Source organism: Protopterus annectens, chromosome 13.part0, assembly GCF_019279795.1.
Source record: "Protopterus annectens isolate FY-2018-M chromosome 13.part0, PAN1.0, whole genome shotgun sequence".
NCBI classification, from domain to species: domain Eukaryota; kingdom Metazoa; phylum Chordata; order Ceratodontiformes; family Protopteridae; genus Protopterus; species Protopterus annectens.
Window position 1 is genome coordinate 20,133,956 of NC_056747.1, and position 21,490 is coordinate 20,155,445.

General features: G+C 44.5%; 1 protein-coding gene across 1 annotated transcript in view; it reads right to left on the reverse strand.

The window, feature by feature from the left end:
- Positions 1–21,490, reverse strand: part of HDGFL2 (HDGF like 2) — a 2,035,019-nt gene that overhangs the window by 1,615,413 nt on the left and 398,116 nt on the right. The gene's annotated exons all lie outside the window — the stretch shown is intronic.

Consider the following 21,490-nt stretch of genomic DNA (forward strand, 5'->3'; position numbering starts at 1 on the left):
TTTTTGCAGGTGACAGCTGGTAAGAATATTAAACAGTATAGAAGCTCTCTTAAAGAGGAAGGATATAAGGAATCCAGAACCACAAGGGTAAGTAGGTTGAATGCTACAGCACAAATGTGACCAAATAATTGCAGTTCCTAGAGGAATGCCAAATGGCCATGCCTGGCAAAGGTACAGACTGATAATTAACAGGATGTCTCACAGATGTTTGAAACAGATGCTTAAAATAAGCAGCCAAACAGCAACACCCTTAGATGAGTGGACAATGACTGCACTGGTCAATGGGCAGGTTTCTGACTGCACATTTTTTTCAATTAATGTAAGTTTTGTTGACTGGGACAGACTCACTAGGCTTATGTTCTATTTTAAGGAGAGCTAAATGGTGAAGCTGTGGCCAGAGCACTGGGGAAATTCCTTCACTATTTTCATGTGAAAAGAAACCCAAGAAAGACGGATATAGTAACAGGTAATGGAGGCACAAAATCAGTAAGGCATGCTGATGCGGGATGAGAATGCCTGATGATATATTAACAGATAATGGAGGTACAAAATCAGTAAGGCATGCTGATGTGGTATCAGAATGCCTGATGATATAGGAGGGGTAAAAATCAGTAAGCATACTGACGTGGTATGAGATAATGGAGGTACAAAATCAGTAAGGCATGCTGATGTGGTATCAGAATGCCTGATGATATATTAACAGATAATGGAGGTATAAAATCAGTAAGGCATGCTGATGTGGTATGAGAATGCCTGATGATATATTACCAGATAATGGAGGTACAAAATCAGTAAGGCATGCTGATGTGGTATCAGAATGCCTGATGATATATTAACAGATAATGGAGGTATAAAATCAGTAAGGCATGCTGATGTGGTATCAGAATGCCTGATGATATATTACCAGATAATGGAGGTACAAAATCAGTAAGGCATGCTGATGTGGTATGAGAATGCCTGATGATATATTAACAGATAATGGAGGTACAAAATCAGTAAGGCATGCTGATGTGGTATCAGAATGCCTGATGATATACTACCAGATAATGGAGGTATAAAATCAGTAAGGCATGCTGATGTGGTATCAGAATGCCTGATGATATATTACCAGATAATGGAGGTACAAAATCAGTAAGGCATGCTGATGTGGTATCAGAATGCCTGATGATATATTACCAGATAATGGAGGTACAAAATCAGTAAGGCATGCTGATGCGGGATGAGAATGCCTGATGATATATTAACAGATAATGGAGGTACAACATCAGTAAGGCATGCTGATGTGGTATGAGAATGCCTGATGATATATTAACAGATAATGGAGGTACAAAATCAGTAAGGCATGCTGATGTGGTATCAGAATGCCTGATGATATATTACCAGATAATGGAGGTACAAAATCAGTAAGGCATGCTGATGTGGTATGAGAATGCCTGATGATATATTACCAGATAATGGAGGTACAAAATCAGTAAGGCATGCTGATGTGGTATCAGAATGCCTGATGATATATTACCAGATAATGGAGGTATAAAATCAGTAAGGCATGCTGATGTGGTATCAGAATGCCTGATGATATATTACCAGATAATGGAGGTACAAAATCAGTAAGGCATGCTGATGTGGTATGAGAATGCCTGATGATATATTACCAGATAATGGAGGTACAAAATCAGTAAGGCACGCTGATGTGGTATCAGAATGCCTGATGATATATTACCAGATAATGGAGGTACAAAATCAGTAAGGCATGCTGATGTGGTATGAGAATGCCTGATGATATATTAACAGATAATGGAGGTACAAAATCAGTAAGGCATGCTGATGTGGTATGAGAATGCCTGATGATATATTACCAGATAATGGAGGTACAAAATCAGTAAGGCATGCTGATGTGGTATGAGAATGCCTGATGATATATTACCAGATAATGGAGGTACAAAATCAGTAAGGCATGCTGATGTGGTATCAGAATGCCTGATGATATATTAACAGATAATGGAGGTACAAAATCAGTAAGGCACGCTGATGTGGTATCAGAATGCCTGATGCACCGCAGAGCGACAGTAAATCGGGTGTTAAACTACACGCAGCTAACGTGGCACATACAGAAAAAATACACTGTGCAAAATATACAAGGTTTTGAAGAATGCAAATGTTCAGGCAACATCAAGTACAGATTATTTGTTTAATAGATAAATGGAGAAAGAGTATGGCATGTTTAGGTAGAACAGAAAAACTACTGTTTGTTCAGGTATTAAACAAGTAGTTAGGTACAGAAATAAAAGAAAAGATTTGCGAAGGAGTTATAGGATTTAACTTCTGCCTTTTTCCAAATAAAGAAAAACTTGAAACACCTCTGCTGGTGGCGTAAAAAAATAAAATCCTGATGATGGCCTAGCGGAAGGATGAACGTACCCATCCTGGAGGGGGGGGGGGGGTTAGTGGCTCAACCAGTACACAGACATATGTAAAGATGCAGGGAGGATGACATGGGTGTGACAATTCATACACAGTGATGGCAGTCTTTGCTAGTACAAGTGGATAAGTACGTGTGTGGACAAAAGAACAGACGTGGTTCTTACACTAAGCCAAGTGCTAAGATCACCAACATGGGAAAGAGGTTAGGCCTTTCCCAATTTAAAAAAAAAAAAAATCTTCAGAGCCAGGATGCCGGTGGGAACACAAGTAAATGTAATGTCTGCCTGTGTTACAACCCCCCCCCCGCACAGATGTAGGAATTTCCTATCATAAGGGAAAAATGGGTATCTACTAGAGTTAAGATTAATGATCATCACACAGATGGGTGAAAGTATATAACAAATGAAATAAATGTTATACATTACACTATACAAGCTATTAAACTATTATGGTAAAAGATGTTTAAAAATATTTTATAGAAGGTTATGCTGGAGTGTCCAATTTAAAAGGCTTCAAAGAAGATTTTGATAACTGTTTAGAGAACATTCTGGGATAAAAAAAAGAAAGAATGAAGGAAAACATTGAAGGTAAACTTCAAAAAAAAAAATCGGTCAGGTTGCTGATACGTCATGGTCTGGGCCTAAGCAAGGAAGGCAGTAAGAATGGAAATCCTTATGAGGTATTTGTTTCCCACAAGTTAAACAATTATTTACTTTGTCTGACATCGGCTGAGGCAAGAAAGAGTCCCCAATGGGGTATACTTAGCTTTTTTAGAAGTCTTTGGTAGCTGAAATCTCTGGATCTGACCGACCGGCACTTGCGAACAGCTTCTGCTTCGGGCACCGCGCGGCAAGAAAGACTGAGGAAAATGGCGTCGGCTGATGCCTTTATACCCCAGAAGCTCTGACGTCGGGGAAAGTGCGACATCAGCCGAGACCAGACCCAGACTTTGGAATCCGGCCGATCGAAGGGCTGCCTGAGGCAGGACAACCCATATGTTATGACTGCAGATGCATCCTTGAAGGACATCAACATTTGTGTTCCTAGTCACCTAAGAATAAATTAGGACTAAATTAGGGTAAGTAGGTACCTACGTACACTAATTTAATCTTAGCTGACTGGAAGACCTGTTTTCAGACTTCTCCACATTTTAATAGTCTCTCTCATTATCATCATTTTCTTGATGATATACTCATTCTGTGGTCTGGTGGAATCTTCTACCTTTGCTTTGTTTTTGGCAGAATTAAGTAACTCAACTGTTTTTTTAAGTTCACCTTCCGTATTAGTGAGGACTATATTAATTATATAGACCTCACTATCTCAAAGGATTACGTTAACCAAATAGGTTCATAGGTAGGTACTAGACTATCAGCCCAAGGGCCTAAGTAAGCCTAGCCAACAAGGTTCCTTGGCTTACGCCACCCAAGAAAATTATTTTCCTGTGCCAATGTCGAGCAGAGCCACAGAAGTGATCCCTGGGGTGTATTTCCTATTTCCCATCCACTTATCAAGACTTTTCTTGAAGTGTGCTAATGAGGAACATTGCTTGACATAGATGGGTAGCCTGTTCCAGAGTATGGGAAGTCTCTGGGACAGGAATCTATCCCTCCAGCATGTCCTGTTTATTGTGGTGACAAAGTTTAAGTCCCTAGAGCGTGTAGCTCAGAGGGATTGGGATTTCTTTAAGTGTAGCATATTCAACAGCTCTGGGTTTGACATAGCTTTATATGTTAGGCAGAGATGGAGTAGGCGATATGCTTCGGAGTAAAGCTGGAGTTGTTTGAGATGGTCAGTGTAGGGCATCTGTTTGAGGCCAGTAATCCTCTTTGTGAGGTACTTCTGTGGCCTCTCCAGCTGCTGCAGATGTCTTGTGAGGTACATTTCAAAAGGAGAATTGTACTCTATAATGGGGTCTAATGAGTGTCGAGTCGAGAGTTACAGTGACCTTTCCTGGATGAGAACCCTTTTGTGATGAGGTGTCCCACGTAGAAGCCACATAGAATTTAAAGATACATATCTAATACTTAAAGGAAGGAGACATATTCTAACTCTTTATTACATTATGACAGTAGTCATTTTTTTAATCAGGAAAAGATCATTAAAGAACAAATGCTCTATCTTTCTAGACTGGTTTCAGAGGATGCTACATTTCAGAATAAGCTACTTAAATTAGGTAAATATGTTCCTGGAGAGAGGTTATCCCATCAATTTGGTCAATTTAGTAGCGAATGAGATTCTCATAGGGAGGATTGACAAATTTGCCCATATTTTGAGAACAAAAACATCCCCTGAGAATATTGTTGACACCAAAACTGTAAAATAGGGCAGCACCTACGATAAATGTGGAGCAATGGCTATAGTTTATAACTATCAGGTACCAAGCATTAAGAGCTACACTCCCTTACATGTGGGACATGTTTTTTTACAGCAGACTACAAGCAAACTCTAGGTGTACACCCTAAGACTAACTACAAAAAAGCTGACAATTTGAAAAATATTTTTGAAAAAAGCACTAGTTAGGACAAACATCACAGACGTTCAAAGATGTACAAGTGTGGCAGTTGTGTCAATGATGGGCTGTATGTGATAGTCAAAAGTTTTGACAATACCATAACATGTCCAGGGGTTTATGGCTGCAACACTAAAATGATAGTTTACATTGCAACATACACAGCATTTCCTGCATTCAATACAGGCAAAAGATTCGGACATTAAAAGAATGTGCATGTGTAGATAGATATATTTATGGGTTCACTTCTTAATTTCGAAATTACAAAATCCCGAAGTTCAATATATCGAACTTATAATCTCGAGATCTTGTAATCTTCAAATTAAGAAAAAATAAATAAATAAAGCAGAAACACATCAAAAACATGTTTTTGTGTAGAACAGGTATGTTCTTTTTTTTTTCCAATCGAAGTATGACATCTTCGAACTTATGGTCTCAACCATATCACGTTCGAAGTTGTCATACTTCGACTATGTAATATAGACGCCTTCATACAGGCCCACTTCAATCCTAAAGCATGATTAGTAATGTTTATGCCTACAGTGGCAAAACGAATGGCAAAAGTGATGCCAAAAATCTATAAATATGGATCAATGTGGTTTTGCGGAGGGTAGTCAAACATTTGATAACATTAACAGAACAATGATGATCCAGAGTGAAACAGAATTTAAGGAAATACCACTGTTATTCAAAGATGCAAGATTCAAAGAAACTTTATTATCATTTACGAAACACAACTGCTACCTAAATGAAATTTAGAGTGTCAGCTCTTTTACAGGAGAAAAACAAACACAAAAAGACAGACACGATAGATATTAAAGAATAAACAATAACTATAGTACAAAAGTAAGTATCTATGCAGATGACGCACATTCTTGGACACTATTTATATACACTGGACAACAATGACTATTAGACGATTAACACATGAAAAGTACACTATATACACAGAGGTGAGATTGGGTGATATTGCACATAAGGAAGTGATTGGAATTGCACTTCCTACTAACAATTGTTATTGGTGGGTCTTGACGCAGAAAAAGCATTTGCCAGAGTAAGCAAGCAGTTTAAGAGCCGGCAATTGAAGCAAACTCTGGACCCTACCCAGTTCAGGTTTGCAAAAGGCAGATCATGTCTCCTAAACCTGACAGACTTCTTTGAAGCGGTCACCAAAGCTGTAGATGAGGGTAAGGTGGTACACACAGCCTATCTAGATCTCGCCAAGGCTTTCAACACCATCCCCCACTCTGGAATTATAGACAAACTCACTAAACCAAGTATAAATCCCTGTCACAAGATGGGTTGCCAACTGGCTCACTGACCGAACCCACACCGTGAAAGTAGCTGACTCGAAATCCAACTTCAGACCAGTGACAAGTGGAGTACCACAGGGTTCAATCCTAGGTCCTCTCTTGTTTGGTATCTACTTCTCTGAAGTAAAGGCTAACACAGAAGGTCTTTGGCTAACAAAGTTCACAGATGTCTGCAAACTAGGAGCCATAATCAAATCTCCTAACGATGTGGACATCCTACAAAAGGGACTCACTGAAACAAATGCCTGGTGTCAAAACCATGGCCTCAAGCTCAATTCCAAAAAGTGCAAGGTCATCCCTTTTGGTAAAAACTCTGCACCCATGAACTACCACATAGGCGGTAGTCTACTTAACACCGAAAGTGTGATAAGAGACCTTGGGACACAGGTGGACTAGTAGTCTCACCTCTATCACATTGTCACAGTAGTCAGGAAATCCTTCTATGTGGCACACCATCACAAAAGGTTTCTCATCCAGAAAAAAAAAAAGAGAGGTCATTGTTCCCCTCTACTCATCACTTAGACCCATTATAGAGTACAACGCCCTTTTGTTATGTACCTCACAAGACATCTACAACAACGGGACAGACCACAGAAACACTCACAAAGAGGATTACCGGCCTCAAACAGATGCCCTACGCAGACCGTCTCAAAAAACTCCAGCTTTACTCTGTCGCATATCGCCTACTCAGAGGCGATCTCTGCCTAACATACAAAGCTATGTCAAATCCAGAGGTGTTGGACATGCTCCAATTAAAGAAATTCCAATCCCTCCGAGCTACACGCTCTAGGGACCTAAACCTTGTCACCACAATAAACAGAACATGCTGGAGGGATAGATGCCTGTCTCAGAGACTTCCCATACTCTGGAACAAACTACCTATCTATATCAAACAAAGCTCCTCATTAGCACTCTTCAAGAAAAATCTTGATGATTGGATGGGAGATAGGAAATTCACCTCGGGGATCACTTCTGTGGCTCTGCTTGACAGGGGCACAGGAAAATAATTTTCTTGGGTGGCAAAAGCTAGGGTACCGTTTGGTTAGGCTTATACATGTCCTAGGGCCAATAGCCTAGTACCTACCTATGAACCTATAAACCTATGTGCATTCCCAGATAAAATTACAAGGTCGATTAGAAGGATATATGAGGGACTGGAGGTGAAAATTCAAGTGGGTGGGTTCCTCTCTGATAACGGAGTACAGGAACCAGGCAGGGATGTCCTCTTTCCCTTTGTTATTTGCATTATATTTAGAACCACTGGCAAAGAAAATAAGGGACTCAGAAATTCAAGAATATAGCTGGTATGGTAGTCAAGAAAAACTGGCTCTATTTGCAGATATTATTTTATACCTGACAAAACCAGAAAAAGACATTTCAGAGTTGTGTAACATTTTGAAACAGTTTCAAGTCTTTTCAATATACAAAATTAATGAAACTAAAACAAAGGCCTTAGCAGTAAACTATGCACTCACACAAATTGGTTCAACAAAATTAGAAGTTATGTACTCACCATAACGTTCCATCTGAGTAGGTGTATTCATTTGCCTGCAACCTGTGGGTTATGGATCCGATATCGGATCTGAACCGGCATGGTTTTCCAGCTATGGATCCGAGCTCTCAGCTCCTCCCCTCACCCATAATGCCTTGCTCTCCCTACATGACCTCAGATCGAGTTTGCCAACAATAGAAATACCCTAAAAAGGGTAACACATAATATGCAGGAAACTGAGAAGGCCAGGGGGGATAGGAGGGTGGGATGGTTGCAGACAAATGAATACACCTACTCAGATGGAACGTTATGGTGAGTACATAACTTCTAAATCTGAAGTAGGAGATTTATTTGTCTGCAACCTGTGGGACAGAGTCCCCAGCTACCTGAATCTTGGGCGGCCATCATGGAAGGATATTCCGGAGCACCGCGGAGCCAAAGGATGCTCTACCTCTAGATGCAATATCCAACTTGTAGTGGGAGATAAAGGTATGAGATGAAGCCCAAGTGGCTGCTGAACAAATATCATCCAGAGGAATCCTAGCTTTAAAGGCCGCTGAAGTAGAAACTGACCGGGTTGAATGGGCATGTACTCCCTCGTGCGGGCCTTCCAGAAGCTTGATAAGCCAATAAGATGCACTGCGAAATCCAGCGTGATAAGGAAACTTTGGAAATTGGTTTACCCAAATTGAATTTAGCAAAGGAAATAAACAACTGTTCGGATTGCCTATGACCAGCTGTCCTGTTCAGATAAAATCTAAGTTGCCTGTGAACATCTAAGGAATGTAGCTTGTATTCACCTTTGTTTTGATATTTAGGAAAGAAAACAGGGAGGTTAATGGATTGATTAATATTTGCTTCAGAAGCTACCTTAGGAAGAAAGGACGGGTTGGTCCTGAGGTATACACGGTCCGGATGAAAGACCAAGTAGGGAGGCTTGACGGATAAGGCTTGAAGTTCTGAAAATCTCTTGGCCGAGGTAATAGCTACTAAAAAGGCCGTCTTGAAAGATAAAAATTTCAGATCTACCGTAGCCGCAGGTTCGAAGGGGGGAGCGGTCAAGGTCTGAAGGACCAGAGAAAGATCCCAAGGAGGAACCACTTGCTTTACCGGGGGTCTGAGGAGAAAAGTACCTTTTAGGAAAATCTTACACAATTTGGCAGACATCAGTGGACTGGAGTCTTGACCAATATGATAGTGAGAAATTGCCGCAAGTTGCACTTTGACCATGGAACTGCTGGCACCATCATTAAAAAGAGTGGTTAGAAAGTCAAGAACCAGAGGAAGGGGAACTGTGAAGGGGTCTAGACCTTGCCGCTCCGCCCAAATGGAGAATCGTTTCCACTTACTGCGGTAAACTTTCCTGGTAGATGGTTTATGAGCTGCCACCAGGATGGCCTTAACTGGAGACGAAATACCGGGAGTCCTGATCAGGAGTGGAACTGGAGCAGCCAAGCAGTCAGCTTCAGGTTGTCCAGATTCGGGGTTGATAGGTGGGATGGGTGAGATATCAGATCCGGAATGGGATCTAGAATCCAAGGAGGATTCACTGAGTGAGACCTTAGGAAAGGGAACCAGATCTGTCGAGGCCAAAATGGGGCAATGAGAATCATTCTGCACCCCAACCGAGAGGCTTTCTGAAGAACTTGGAGCATCAGAGGCAAAGGGGGGTAAGCATAAAGAAGACCGGGGGGCCAAGCATGCACCAGAGCATCTCTTGGGGTATCTCCGCGAGGAGGGATTAGAGCGAAAAACTGTCGCACTTGGTGTTTGAGGGAGACGCAAAAGATCGCAACAAGGAGTTCCCCACCGCGAAGATGCGTTCGCTACCTGAGCATTGAGAGACCACTCGTAAGGGGAGAGAATGGTGCGACTGAGTTTGTCCGCAAGGATGTTGGACCGACCCGGAATATGCGTTGCGATGAGAAAGCGGTTGGTGGAGATTGCCCATTCCCACACTCTCATGGCTTCTCGACAAAGAGGGTAAGACCTGGTTCCTCCCTGTTTGTTGATATACCAGACGACAGACATGTTGTCCGACTGAATCGCAATAGTTCCCAAGGGAAGAAAGGCCTGAAGTGCTTGCAACGCTAAGAGCACTGCTCTCATCTCTAGAACGCTGATATGCAGTAAGGTCTCTGAATCGTTCCACGTGCCTTGGACCGTCCGGCCTGCAAAATGCCCCCCCCCACCCGAGGCAGGAGGCGTCCGTGGTCACCGTGGCGAGAGGGGGAGAAGCACAAAAGGGGCGGCCTCCGTGGAGATCTGGAGAGTGGAGCCACCACAGGAGGGACCGCTTGCAAGCCTTGCTGATCGCAATGGGATGATGCTAAGGAAGAGCAAGATAAGACCACTGAACTAGGAGTGTCCATTGAAGGATGCGCATATTGAACCTGGCGAGAGGAAGAAGAGCTATCGCTGCTGCCATGGACCCTAGAGCCCTCAGGACCAACTCCACCGGAACTGAGCTGGAGTGGAGAATGGCCCACACCTGGAGCTGCAGATTCTGAATTCTGTCCGCAGTGAGGAAGGCTCTTAACCGTCTCGTGTCTAACCTGGCACCTATAAAATCTATGAACTGCGTGGGTGCTAGGTTGGATTTTTCTGTATTTATTGTGATGCCCAGACGGGGAGGTAGATGGAGAAAGGAATCCCGCGCCAATAATAGTAGATGCCTTGTTGGAGCGGTGAGAAGCCAGTCGTCCAGGTAAGGGAAGACCTGCACCCCCTGAAGCCTCAGGTGGGCCGCTACCACTGCTAATACCTTGGTGAACACCCTGGGGGCTGTGGTGAGACCAAAGGGAAGGACCCGGAATTGGTAGTGACTGGCTCCCAGCCGGAAGCGGAGAAACCTCCTGGAGCGCCTGTCCATTAGTATATGGTAGTACGCATCCTTGAGGTCTATGGAGCACATCCAGTGATTTTCTCCCAGAAGGGGGAGAATAGACTGCAATGTAACCATTCGGAACTTCTCCTTGGGAACTGCCAGGTTCAAGAGTGAAAGGTCTAAAATTGGTCTTAGATCTCCCGTCTTTTTTGGCACTAAAAAGAACCTGGAGTAGAACCCTGATCCGATCTGGTCTGGGGGGACGGGCTGGATGGCTCTTTTCTTTAGCAGATGGCCAATTTCTGCCAAAGCGGCCTCCCAATGACCGGGTGGAACGTCGGGGAGAGACTTCAATTTTGGAATGTGATGAAATGGGATACGGTATCCTCTGGATATGATGCGGAGGACCCAGCAGTCTGATGTTATGGACTCCCATGCCGCTAGGTGCTCCGAAAAACTTCCCCCGACTGCCTCCAGAGTGGAGCAGCCGGGCAACCCTTCAGGGCTGCTGTGCGGGCCGTTCAGAGAAGGGTTCTCTGGACCCGAAGTTCCTGGGAGCCCCTCTGCCCCTGGGGTGGCGTCCTCCCTGTCCTCCTCTGCTACGGAAGGACTGGTTGTCCGGAGCGGGTTGGGATTGCTGCGACTTCCGGAACCACATCTTCTTCTGGCCCTTTTGGTTCCTAGAATAGGGCCTCTGGGGCACAGAGAAGCGGATTCCGACGGCAGACAGCGTCTTCCCGTCCTTCTCGCTCTGGGTCAAGGTATCGCTAACAGTTTTGCCAAAGAGGGCAGAACCATCGAAGGGAGCGTTCGCAAATGACGCCTTGAAGGGCTCCGTGAAATCGCAATGACGGAGCCAGGCCTGACATCTAGTAACTAGGCCTGCCCCTGCGGCTCTAGCGGCACCTTCCGTAGCATGGGACAGTAACCGCATAGAGGTATTAGTCACGGACATGAGAGTGGCCATACGGGTGGAGTGCAACAATTTGTCCTCCTCTGACATGGACTCTGGGGGGGATGCAGCGTATTCCTTGATCAGATCGCGCTGCATCCTAATCACATGTGCCAGGTAGTTCAGCGCCCTTACTGAAAAGGTCGCTGAACTAAACATCCGCTTCCCCAAGCAGTCCATCATCCGAGACTCCTTGCTCGGGGGATGGACTGAGGGACTCTCCGGAGCAAGTTCCCTCTTGGTGGCTGCCGCCGTCAACATGGCATCTACCGGAGGCCCCTTACTCCAATGGGCACGGTCAGCCGAGGGACTAAGTATACGGTCAGGCCTTTTTGGAATTGGCTCCACGGTGTCCGGTTCCTTCCACGCCCTGGTGGTAATCAGGTCCACCAGGGGGTCGGCAGGAGGGGACACCCAAGAGGTAGACGGGCCCGCTTCAAATGCCTCCAAGAACACGGACTCGTCCGAGGAAGACTTGGGGGCAGACCACCCCCCCCTTATGCGAAGCATTTCCATGATGTCTCCAAAGGAGACATCCTCGGGGGGTGATCTTGGGGAGCCTTCCCCTTCCTCCAAGTCCGTGTCTTCAGTGAGAGACTCGGGGGAGTCTATGTGCCTCCTTTTGCACGTATGCTTGCGAGGGGCATCCTCCGGGGGGCTGTCAGAGGACTCCTCGCAAACTGTGACCTGTTCCAAAGGAACAACTTGGGGCAAAGGAGCGGGCTGTCCCAATGGCCGGATGGTGGAAGCCTGGCCCAGTGCAGATGGAGCGCGGGACGGAGCCGAAGCAAGTGCCGGGGGTCCGGAAACCCTCAACAGGGCCCTCTCCACTACATCAAAAGCCGAGGGGGAGCCGACCTCGACCAAAGGATCCGATAATCGGCTCCCCCTAGGATCCGAAGAGTGGATCGGAGCCGGCACCGAAGCACTCGGATCCGAGGGGGCAGTGCGCTCCGACACGGACGGCGCCGAAGGAGCACTGATCCCCCCGGATCCGAAGCTCGGATCCAGGCTCCGAGAGGTCGGATCCGAAGCACTCGAGGGCAGAGTCGGATCTGAAGTACCCAGTACTATCGGCGCCGACCCACCCCCGGCTCCGAAGCTGCTCGGCTCCAACTGCTCCGAACCCGGGTAGCGGGTCGGAGAAGGAGCTATAGGTTTAAAGAAAGGGGTCGAGCTCCCCCCCCAGAGGGGGGGGGGGGAGGCAAGAGCACTCCCATCTGCATCTGGGCCTGGATGAACCTTCTCATCATCCGGTCCAGATCAGCATCAGATAAACTGTAAGTAGATCTCGACGAGGCTACCGAGGTAGGCCTTGAGTGCCTCCTCGATAGCCTCGACGGAGATCGGGTCTCCTCCTCCTCAGGTCCCGGTGAAAAGCACACAGGAGACCGGAGCCAAGGAGGGGGAGAACCAGCAGACAAGGAGGCCGGAGGAGAAGCCCGCTTGGCAGGCGGGGCCGAAACAGATGTCTCGGCCCGCCGCTTATGGTGCTTCTCCCTCCGGTCCTTCTTTCTTGCTTCCCTCTCCTCCAAACCACTACAGGGAGGTTGAGTCCCAGGAGGAGGAGGGGGAGCCGGAGAAGCTGGAACCGTAGACACGGTACCCCCCGAAGGAGCGGTAGCCGGAGCCGAGTCCGGGGGCAAAAGTCCCGCCAGGACCAGCTTCGACCTCCGCTCCTTCAATGCCCTGGGGATGAACCCTGCACAAATGGAACATCCAGAAGTGAGGTGTTCAACCCCAAGGCATCGAACGCACAGAGTGTGGCCATCAGCAGGGGAACGCTTATGGCCACACTCGGAGCACTTCGAAAAAACAGCCTTAGGTTGTTCAGACATCCTAAGAACACTAGCTTTTTACTTAAACTAATCTAAAAAAGTAAAAGCAAACTAGCCAAACAAACACAGGCCCAAACACACACTACGTACCAGCGAGGGGAGGGAAACTAAAAGTTATAAAGGTTAATAAAACTAAACAACTTTAAGCTACAATAAGGGAAACCTAAACTTTCAGACAAAACTGTTGAAAAAACTTTAAATTTAGCACTAAAATTAGCTGAATAAACACTTAGCTGTAGAGCTCTCAGAAACCAATCTGGTCACCAGCGCGGCAAACTAGATCTGAGGTCATGTAGGGAGAGCAGGGCATTATGGGTGAGGGGAGGAGCTGAGAGCTCGGATCCATAGCTGGAAAACCATGCTGGTTCGGATCCGATATCGGATCCATAACCCACAGCTTGCAGACAAATGAATCTCCTACTTCAGATTCCATATTTATGGATACATGGTAAAATGAAGCACTTAGGAGTATGGATTAAAAAGGATTCCAGTGTGGCAGCTAAGGATATGTGGAAAGAAACTAAACAAAAGATGATACAAAAATTGGAAGATCTGTTTTATGATCATGGATAGCAAGGTGCAAGCAGTTAAAATGTTTTTACTCCCTTTAGTTTTATAAACAGGTGAGGCATATTTTTTATCAACCAGAGGAGAAGAACTGGATAGCAATTAATAAAGAGCTAAAGAATTTTATCTGGGAGGGGATGACGTCAAGAGTCAAGTGGGATAAGCCGATGCTTTCAAAAGCATTATAAGTTATGTACTCACCATAACTTGGTATCTGTGTTGTCTTCTTTCATTCTTCCTTACAAATAGGTTACAGCTCCGATCCTCGGATCCGACTCAGATGCATTTCTATAGAATAAGCTCCAAGTCTCAAGCTCCTCCCTCTTCCCATATTGCTCTATCCTTTCCCCAGCCTTCTCAGATGGAGTTTGCTGCCCCCAAAAACTCCCACAGGAAGAAAAAGTTTACTACATAAGAACAGAACAAAAAAGAACCAGAGGCTCAAACCAGGAACAAAGGTTCCCAATAATTCCTGAGATATGCCAGGAGCAACTTCAAGGAAACAGTCTATACCATAATAGATGGAATGAAGAAATAACAGTAGAAGTTGAACACTAAAAAAATCCAATGCCAAAGAACCAAAAACAAATGTTTATTGCAAAGCTTTCGGGGTCACAAATCCTTCCTCAGTGCTACTATTATGACAATAAAAAATACATGATTACAGCCAGCCTATCATATAAGACCATTAATTCCCCACCCCCAAGCCTACAGTTTATATATATATATATATATATATATATATATATATATATATAATTATTTTTTTTTATATATATACTTTTTATGTATGTTTTGTAAACTGTTACATGGGGCTGGAGAATTAATGGTATTATATGATAGACTGGCTGCAATCATGTGTTTTTGCAAGAACTCTAATTTAAATGTTGCATTTTTTATTCTTATAATAGTAGCACTGAGAAAGGGGGTTTGTGACCAGAAAGCTTTGCAATAAACGTTGGTTTTTGGTTCTTTGGCATTGGATTTTTTTAGTGTTCGGCATATGCCAGGGAGCAGCAAGGAGGAGGTGAGTACATCATATATACATAAATCTGATGTTGTCTCTCTCATTCTTCCTCAAGAATGGGTCACAGTCTCCAGCTACAAACAACCCTTGGGTGGCCTCAAGGAAGGATATGCCGAAGCACAGCATAACCAAAGGAAACCCGGTTCCTGGAAACAATGTCCAATTTGTAATTAGTCACATAGGTTCATACTAGGCTATCTGCCCTAGGGCATTTATAAGCCTAGCCAGAGTATGTTTGGCTTTCGCCACCCATTTTAAATTAATTTTGCTATGCCCTTTTTCGAGGTTAGTATACTGTGCCTCTGTCTAACAGTGACACAGAAGTGATACCCGGGGTAAACCTACGATCTCCATCCACTCATCAAGATTTCTCTTGAAGAGAGTCAATGAGGGACTCTGCCTAACCTGGACTGGGATTTTATTCCAGAGTGAAGGGAGCCTCTGCGTTATGAATCTGTCCCTCCAGCATGTCCTATTTATTTCAGTGCTGAGGTTCAAGTCTCTCGAGCGCGTAGCTCGATGGGATTTGGATTTTCTGAGGTGCAGCATGTCCATTAATTCTGGGTTGGACATGGCTTTATACGTCAGGCACTAAGCAGGCGGTATGCCACTGAGTAGAGCTGGAGTTTCTTTAACCGGGAAGCATATGGCATCTGTTTGAGCCCTTTGATCCTCTTGGTGAGGTACTTTTGGGGTCTTTCCAGTTGCTGCAGGTATCTGGTAAGGTACATCCCAAAAGGGGCATTGTACTCAATTATGGGCCTGATGAGGGATGAGTAAAGAGGCACGATGACCTCCCCTGATCTAGATGTGAATCCCTTCATGATTAGGTGGGCTATATAAAATGTTTTTCTAACCACTTTGGCCACGTGGTTGTCAAATGAGAGATTACTATCAACTTGGGTCCCCAGGTCCCTAATTACTTATTCTGTACTTAATGGATTACCACCTATGTGGTAATTTGTGGGCACTTTGTTTTTGCCAAAGGGGATGACTATACACTTTTTGGCGTTTAGCTTGAGGCCCTGGCTCTGGCACCAGTTGTCTGTTTCTATGAGGCCCTTTTGGAGGATGCTTGTGTCGGCTGGAGAGTCTATTATGGCACCCAGTTTGCAGTCATCTGCGAACTTGGTCAGCCACAGTCCTTCCGTGTTTGCCTGTACCTCCGAGAAATATATACCAAACAAGAGAGAGGTCCCAGGACTGAGCCTTGTGGGACGCCACTTGTAACTGGTTTGGCGTCCGACATGGCTCCAGCAATTCTAACCTTGTGGGTTCTGTCCTTGAGCCAATTTGCAACCCATCTAGTGACATAGATAGGGGTTTATATTTAAGCTGGTGAGCTTATCTATAATGCCCGAGTGGGGTATTGTATCGAAGGCTTTTGCGAGGTCCAGGTAGGCTGTGTGGACCACCTTCCCCACGTCAATGGCCTTGGTGACCGTTTCAAAGAAATCGACCAGGTTTAACAGGCAGGATCTGCCCTTAAAGCCGAACTGGGTAGGATCCAGTGTCTGTAGGTCCCCAATATCTTTATTTATGAGGTCCACGATGATCCTTTCCATAGCTTTGCAGACCAAGCTAGTCAGGCTTATGGGGCGAAAGTTTCCAGGATCCGTTGAGGCACCACCTTTGTGGAGAGGGACCACTGTTGCTGTACGCCACTCTTTGGGTACATATCCTGTAGTAAGGCTGAGATTGAACAGTAGTTTTATGTTTGGGTTTAGCTCTTCTTGGAGTTCATGTAGGACGCAGCCCGGGACACAGTCTAGTCCCATTGATGCTGCGATTTTTGCTTTGGAGAGGGCGGCTACTACCTGAGCATCTGAGATGTCAGGGGGGGCAGCACTCTGCTGGGATAGCTATTTGCCATTTTGGTGGGGGGGGGGGGGTTTGCGCTGAACCTGTCAGCTAGGATGTTGGCAATGTCTGTCGGTTCAGTGTATTTTTTGTCATTTTGGACTAATTCTGAGCATATCTGGGAATTCCCACCCAGGTTCCTAACATAACTAAAGAAAGCTTTGTGATTATCCTTAGTGTCCTGTGCAATTTTTCTCTCGAAGCTGGCCTTAGACGATTTTATGAGTGCCCGTAGTTTTTTGCTAATACTGATCAGAGATGCCTTCCCTTTTTTGGATTTTGCTCTATCATGTAGTAGCTTCCTCCTTCTATTGTATAGTTTGTTTATGGCTGGGGTCCACCAGACAAGACGTCTGCCTTTGGAGGATTGGGTCTTGGTTTTATTTGGGATTGCATGATCCATGCATTCCTGAAGGTGTTCATAGAATGCGTTTATAAAGGATTCTGCGGTCTGGGCCATATTTTCCTCAGGCCCAGGGGCTTTGAAGGATTCCACCTCGGTTTTGAGGAGTGTGAAATTTGCTTTAGAGAAGTTTTTCACTGTGGTTTTCTGGGCAGGGGGTGGGGTCGGGATGTGAATATCCAGTGAGATTAGTTTATGGTCTGATCTTACCAGTGAGGGATACACTTCTGGTCTGGAGCATAGAGTCCCCATGTTGGTGATGATCAGGTCCAGTATGTTTTCACCTCTTGTGGGAGTGGTAACAAGTTGTGCCATAGCATTTGAGTTTATAAATTCTAGGAACCTTTAGGCTAGGGTGTTGGAGCTAGAGTAATGCTCCCAGTCTATGTTTGGGTAGTTGAAGTCGCCCAATATAATGGTGTTTGGAGAGACCTTCATATTTTCCAGTGTTCTCAGGAAGACCGAGTGGGGTTCCTGGGTTTGGGAGGGTGGTCTGTAGCAGGCTATAAACTGGAAGGCAGTTTTACCCACTGTTAGTTGCACATGAATAGTCTCTGATGCTTCGCGCTGTGCCACCAACCTGGAGGTGTGGGTATCTTTGAAGAATATTGATACTCCCCCCTCCTTTTGTGGTTCGGTCCAAGTTTTGGGGCCGAAAAGCATGGTATGAGGTATAACCTGGTAGTGCTGGGGTGCTCTCGGGAGCCTTGAACCAGGTTTCTGTTACTGCACAGATATGGATGTTCTCCATGCTAAGGAGAGTTTCAAGTGTGTGCATCTTGAGGTTTAGACTTCTGGCACTGAGTAGCATTACTCTTAGTTTCTTATCCCTTGTGATACCTATGGAGGTGGGTTTGTCTTTTGAGCCTTGTCTAAAAAAGGCACTATGGGGGTAGCAAGAGCCTTTGCCAATATCCGAAAGCCCTGGGGTGACAGGTGCAAGCCATCCCTAGCGTAGCATCGTGGCCTGTCGAGCATGTCATCCCAGGCTGACAGGCATTGGATCCCCTTTGAATGACACCAATACTTAAGCCAATTGTTGAAATTGATCATCTTGTCTTCATATTGTGGCATCATTCTTGGTGAGGTAAGATGCTACTCAAGGTCAGGGTCATACCAGCCTGGGCTACATGTTCAGAGAGCTCCTCTATGTCTCTTTTCATGTAGTCCAGGGAGGTACGTCTCAGGTCATTCACACCAGCATGGACAATGACGGAGTCATATTTGTACTTGCCTTGGAGTGACCTGAGTGCGTGTGTTATGTGGCGGATCCTAGCGCCAGACAGGCAGCTCACCGTGACCTTCTCCTTGTTCAGCCTGGTGAGCACGATAGAGTCACCTATTACAAGTGTATCAGGTGCGTTTTGTAGCCTTAAGGGCTGTGACTGTTCGGCACACTGGCTTTGTGTGCTATGTGTTGCATGTGTTTTGTTTTGGGGTAGCGGTTGCTTGGGTGTCTGCTTTGGAGGTCTCTGCTGCTTAGGCAGATTTTTATTTAGAGCCTCCGAGTATGTTTTTGTGTGTTTATGTGTTTGGTTTGCTGTCGTGGTAGGTCTATGTGAGACTGGAATTGTAGTGAGTGTGGTTTCCTTCTCCTCCTGACTGGTTACGCCAGGACTGAGTTGAGAGAGCTTAGCCTCCAGTTTGGCTATATGGTTGCATCTCTCACATGTGTTGGAATTTGTTGGGAGGAGGAGAGGGTTGTCTGTGTACATGAGGCAGTTGTAACATTGCCTCTAGATTCCCAGATTCACCAGCTGGACCGGAGAGGAGATTGACAACTGACCTTTGGACATGCTAGAATAGTACTGGGAATTCCTTTATAATTGAAAAAAAGGGCCAATGGGGAACAAGGTACTGAAGGGGAGTTTGTGAGGGTGCGGTGCTTTTACCCTACGCTGGTTTGATGCTTACCTTTCTGGTGGACAACAAGCTGTCCAGTGGCAAAGCAAGCTCTCTCACTTACTACCCAACACCATAGGAGTTCCCCAAGGCTCTATACTTGGTCCCCTTCTTTTCTCTGTATTCATAAACGATCTCTATTCAGTCATCCCGAAAGCCACCTGCATTCAATATGCAGATGACTCCACACTGATCTGCTCCGATGTTTCTCTCCATAATCTCCAAGTAGTTACCCAAAACTGCTTTGCTGCAGTTGAAACATGGTTCATAGAAAGGAAACTTATCCTGAATCCAACAAAAACCAAGTTACTATTAATTTTCCCCACCTCAGCAGCTTCCTTAGAACAACACCCTCCACTTACTAATAATATGACCTTCCACATTCAGTCCACTAATGGTACCATCATAGAGCCTGTCACAAATGCCAAACTACTAGGTGTCACTGTCGATCACAAGCTCAAATTTGATATACACATCAGTCAAACTATAAAAACTGTAAACAAGAAACTAGGTTCCATGTACAGAATTAAAAACGTTCTCACTCCCAATACCAAACTAACCATTGCACGCACACACCTTCTCTCCACCCTACTGTATGCCTCCCCAGTATTCGCCTTCCTCAATAAAACTGAGCTCAATAAACTCTCTACCACTTATAACCATATTGCCAAATTTGTAACAGGTGAACCGTACCATACTTATCACTGCCTAAACCTAAAAAAACTTGCCTGGTTAGAACTTCCCAATCTTCTTAAACTTAACCAACTTACTGAAGCATTTAAAATAATCAATGAACCAAATAAAACCCCCTCACTGAGCAAACTTTTAACCCCCTATTCTAATCTTAGCTGCCTCAGATCTTCAAATAGTGTCCTGGTACAAACTATAAAATCTAATAACTTAGGTGGGGATGCTCTTTACGCTAATTCCATAGGAAAACTATGGAACTCCCTTCCTAATAACCTAAGACTAACTACCTCCCTTAGCCAGTTCAAAAGTAACCTTAAATTATTCCTAAAAGCTCACTGGCTATGTCCCTGTACTAAACCCGACTAGTCCTAAAAGTCCCTATACCCTCTATGTCATTTCCCAATGCCATCTCTCTTCTCTCTTTTTCCACTAGTGCCCTACTATACTATGTTATATTATCTCTAGTTCCTCGCAACAGCCTTCTACTCATTAATCACTATGAGCGTGTTATGGGATAAATCTTTACCCTTCTCCTCGGGGCCTATAATTTAATCTTTAATATTGTCTAGTGAAACCCTGCTTTCACTTATCCACATATTACATGAATTACTCATATTATAGCTAAATTTTAAATTGATGTCTCTTCCTACTATGTTAGCCAGAATTTTTGTTCTGTATGTAAACCAAAGTCTTGTTTTCATTTATGTGGAGGTTTTTCTCCTTGAACTTTTATGAAATTGATATGTTTCAATGTTGTGTCTCATCTTACCATGTAATCATGAAATTATTGAAATGTAACTCAAAGTCTTGTTTTTACTGTGGAGCTTTTCTCCCCAGGTCTCTGCTGAAAATGGATATGTATCCAGTTGGACTAACCCGGTAAACAAATGTAAAATAAATAAATAAATAATTTTTTAGTGCTGACTTAGTGAGCAAGTGCCAGGTAACTTAAATGCAATGTGTTACAGGTAACTTAAATACAAAGACGACAAACAGTAACTTTCTTTTAAGTCACAGACGTATGAACTTTAGACCCGGTGGCTGCAGCACAAATATCATCAATAGAGGTTCTGGAAGAAAAGGCTGATGACATAGCCATAGATCTCGTTGAGTGGGCCTTAGGAGGACGAGATAATTGAAGGCCACTTCTGGAGTAAATAGAGATGCAACTTGTAATCCATTTAGCAAGAGTTACTTTCAAAACTGCTTTACCTAGGTGGTTAGCTGTAAAGGATCCAAATAACTTGTCAGTCATTCTTAACTGTTTTGTCCTAAGAAGGTAAAAACGTAGTGGTCTATGAATATCTAAAAGGTTCAGTAACCACTCCCCTTTGTTAGAAAAACTGGGGGAGACTAGCAATTGAATGGACTGATTCAAGTTAACCTCAGTGGACACTTTAAGCATAAAGGAAGGATTGATATGAAGGGAGACTCTACTGTTACGAAAAAAAGGAGGTTTTGTAGACAGAGCCTGAAGTTCCAAAATCCTTTTAGCTTAAGTGATAGCCACCAAAAAGACAGTTTTCCAAGAAATAAATTTCAAGTCACAGTAGCTGCAAGGTTAGAAGGGTTTCTGTATGAGGCCTTGGAGAACGATGGTGAGATCACACGGAGGAGAAGGATCCTTAACCAGGGGTCAGAGTACAAAAATACCATTTAAAAAAGCTTTATATAACTAGATTTTGCAAG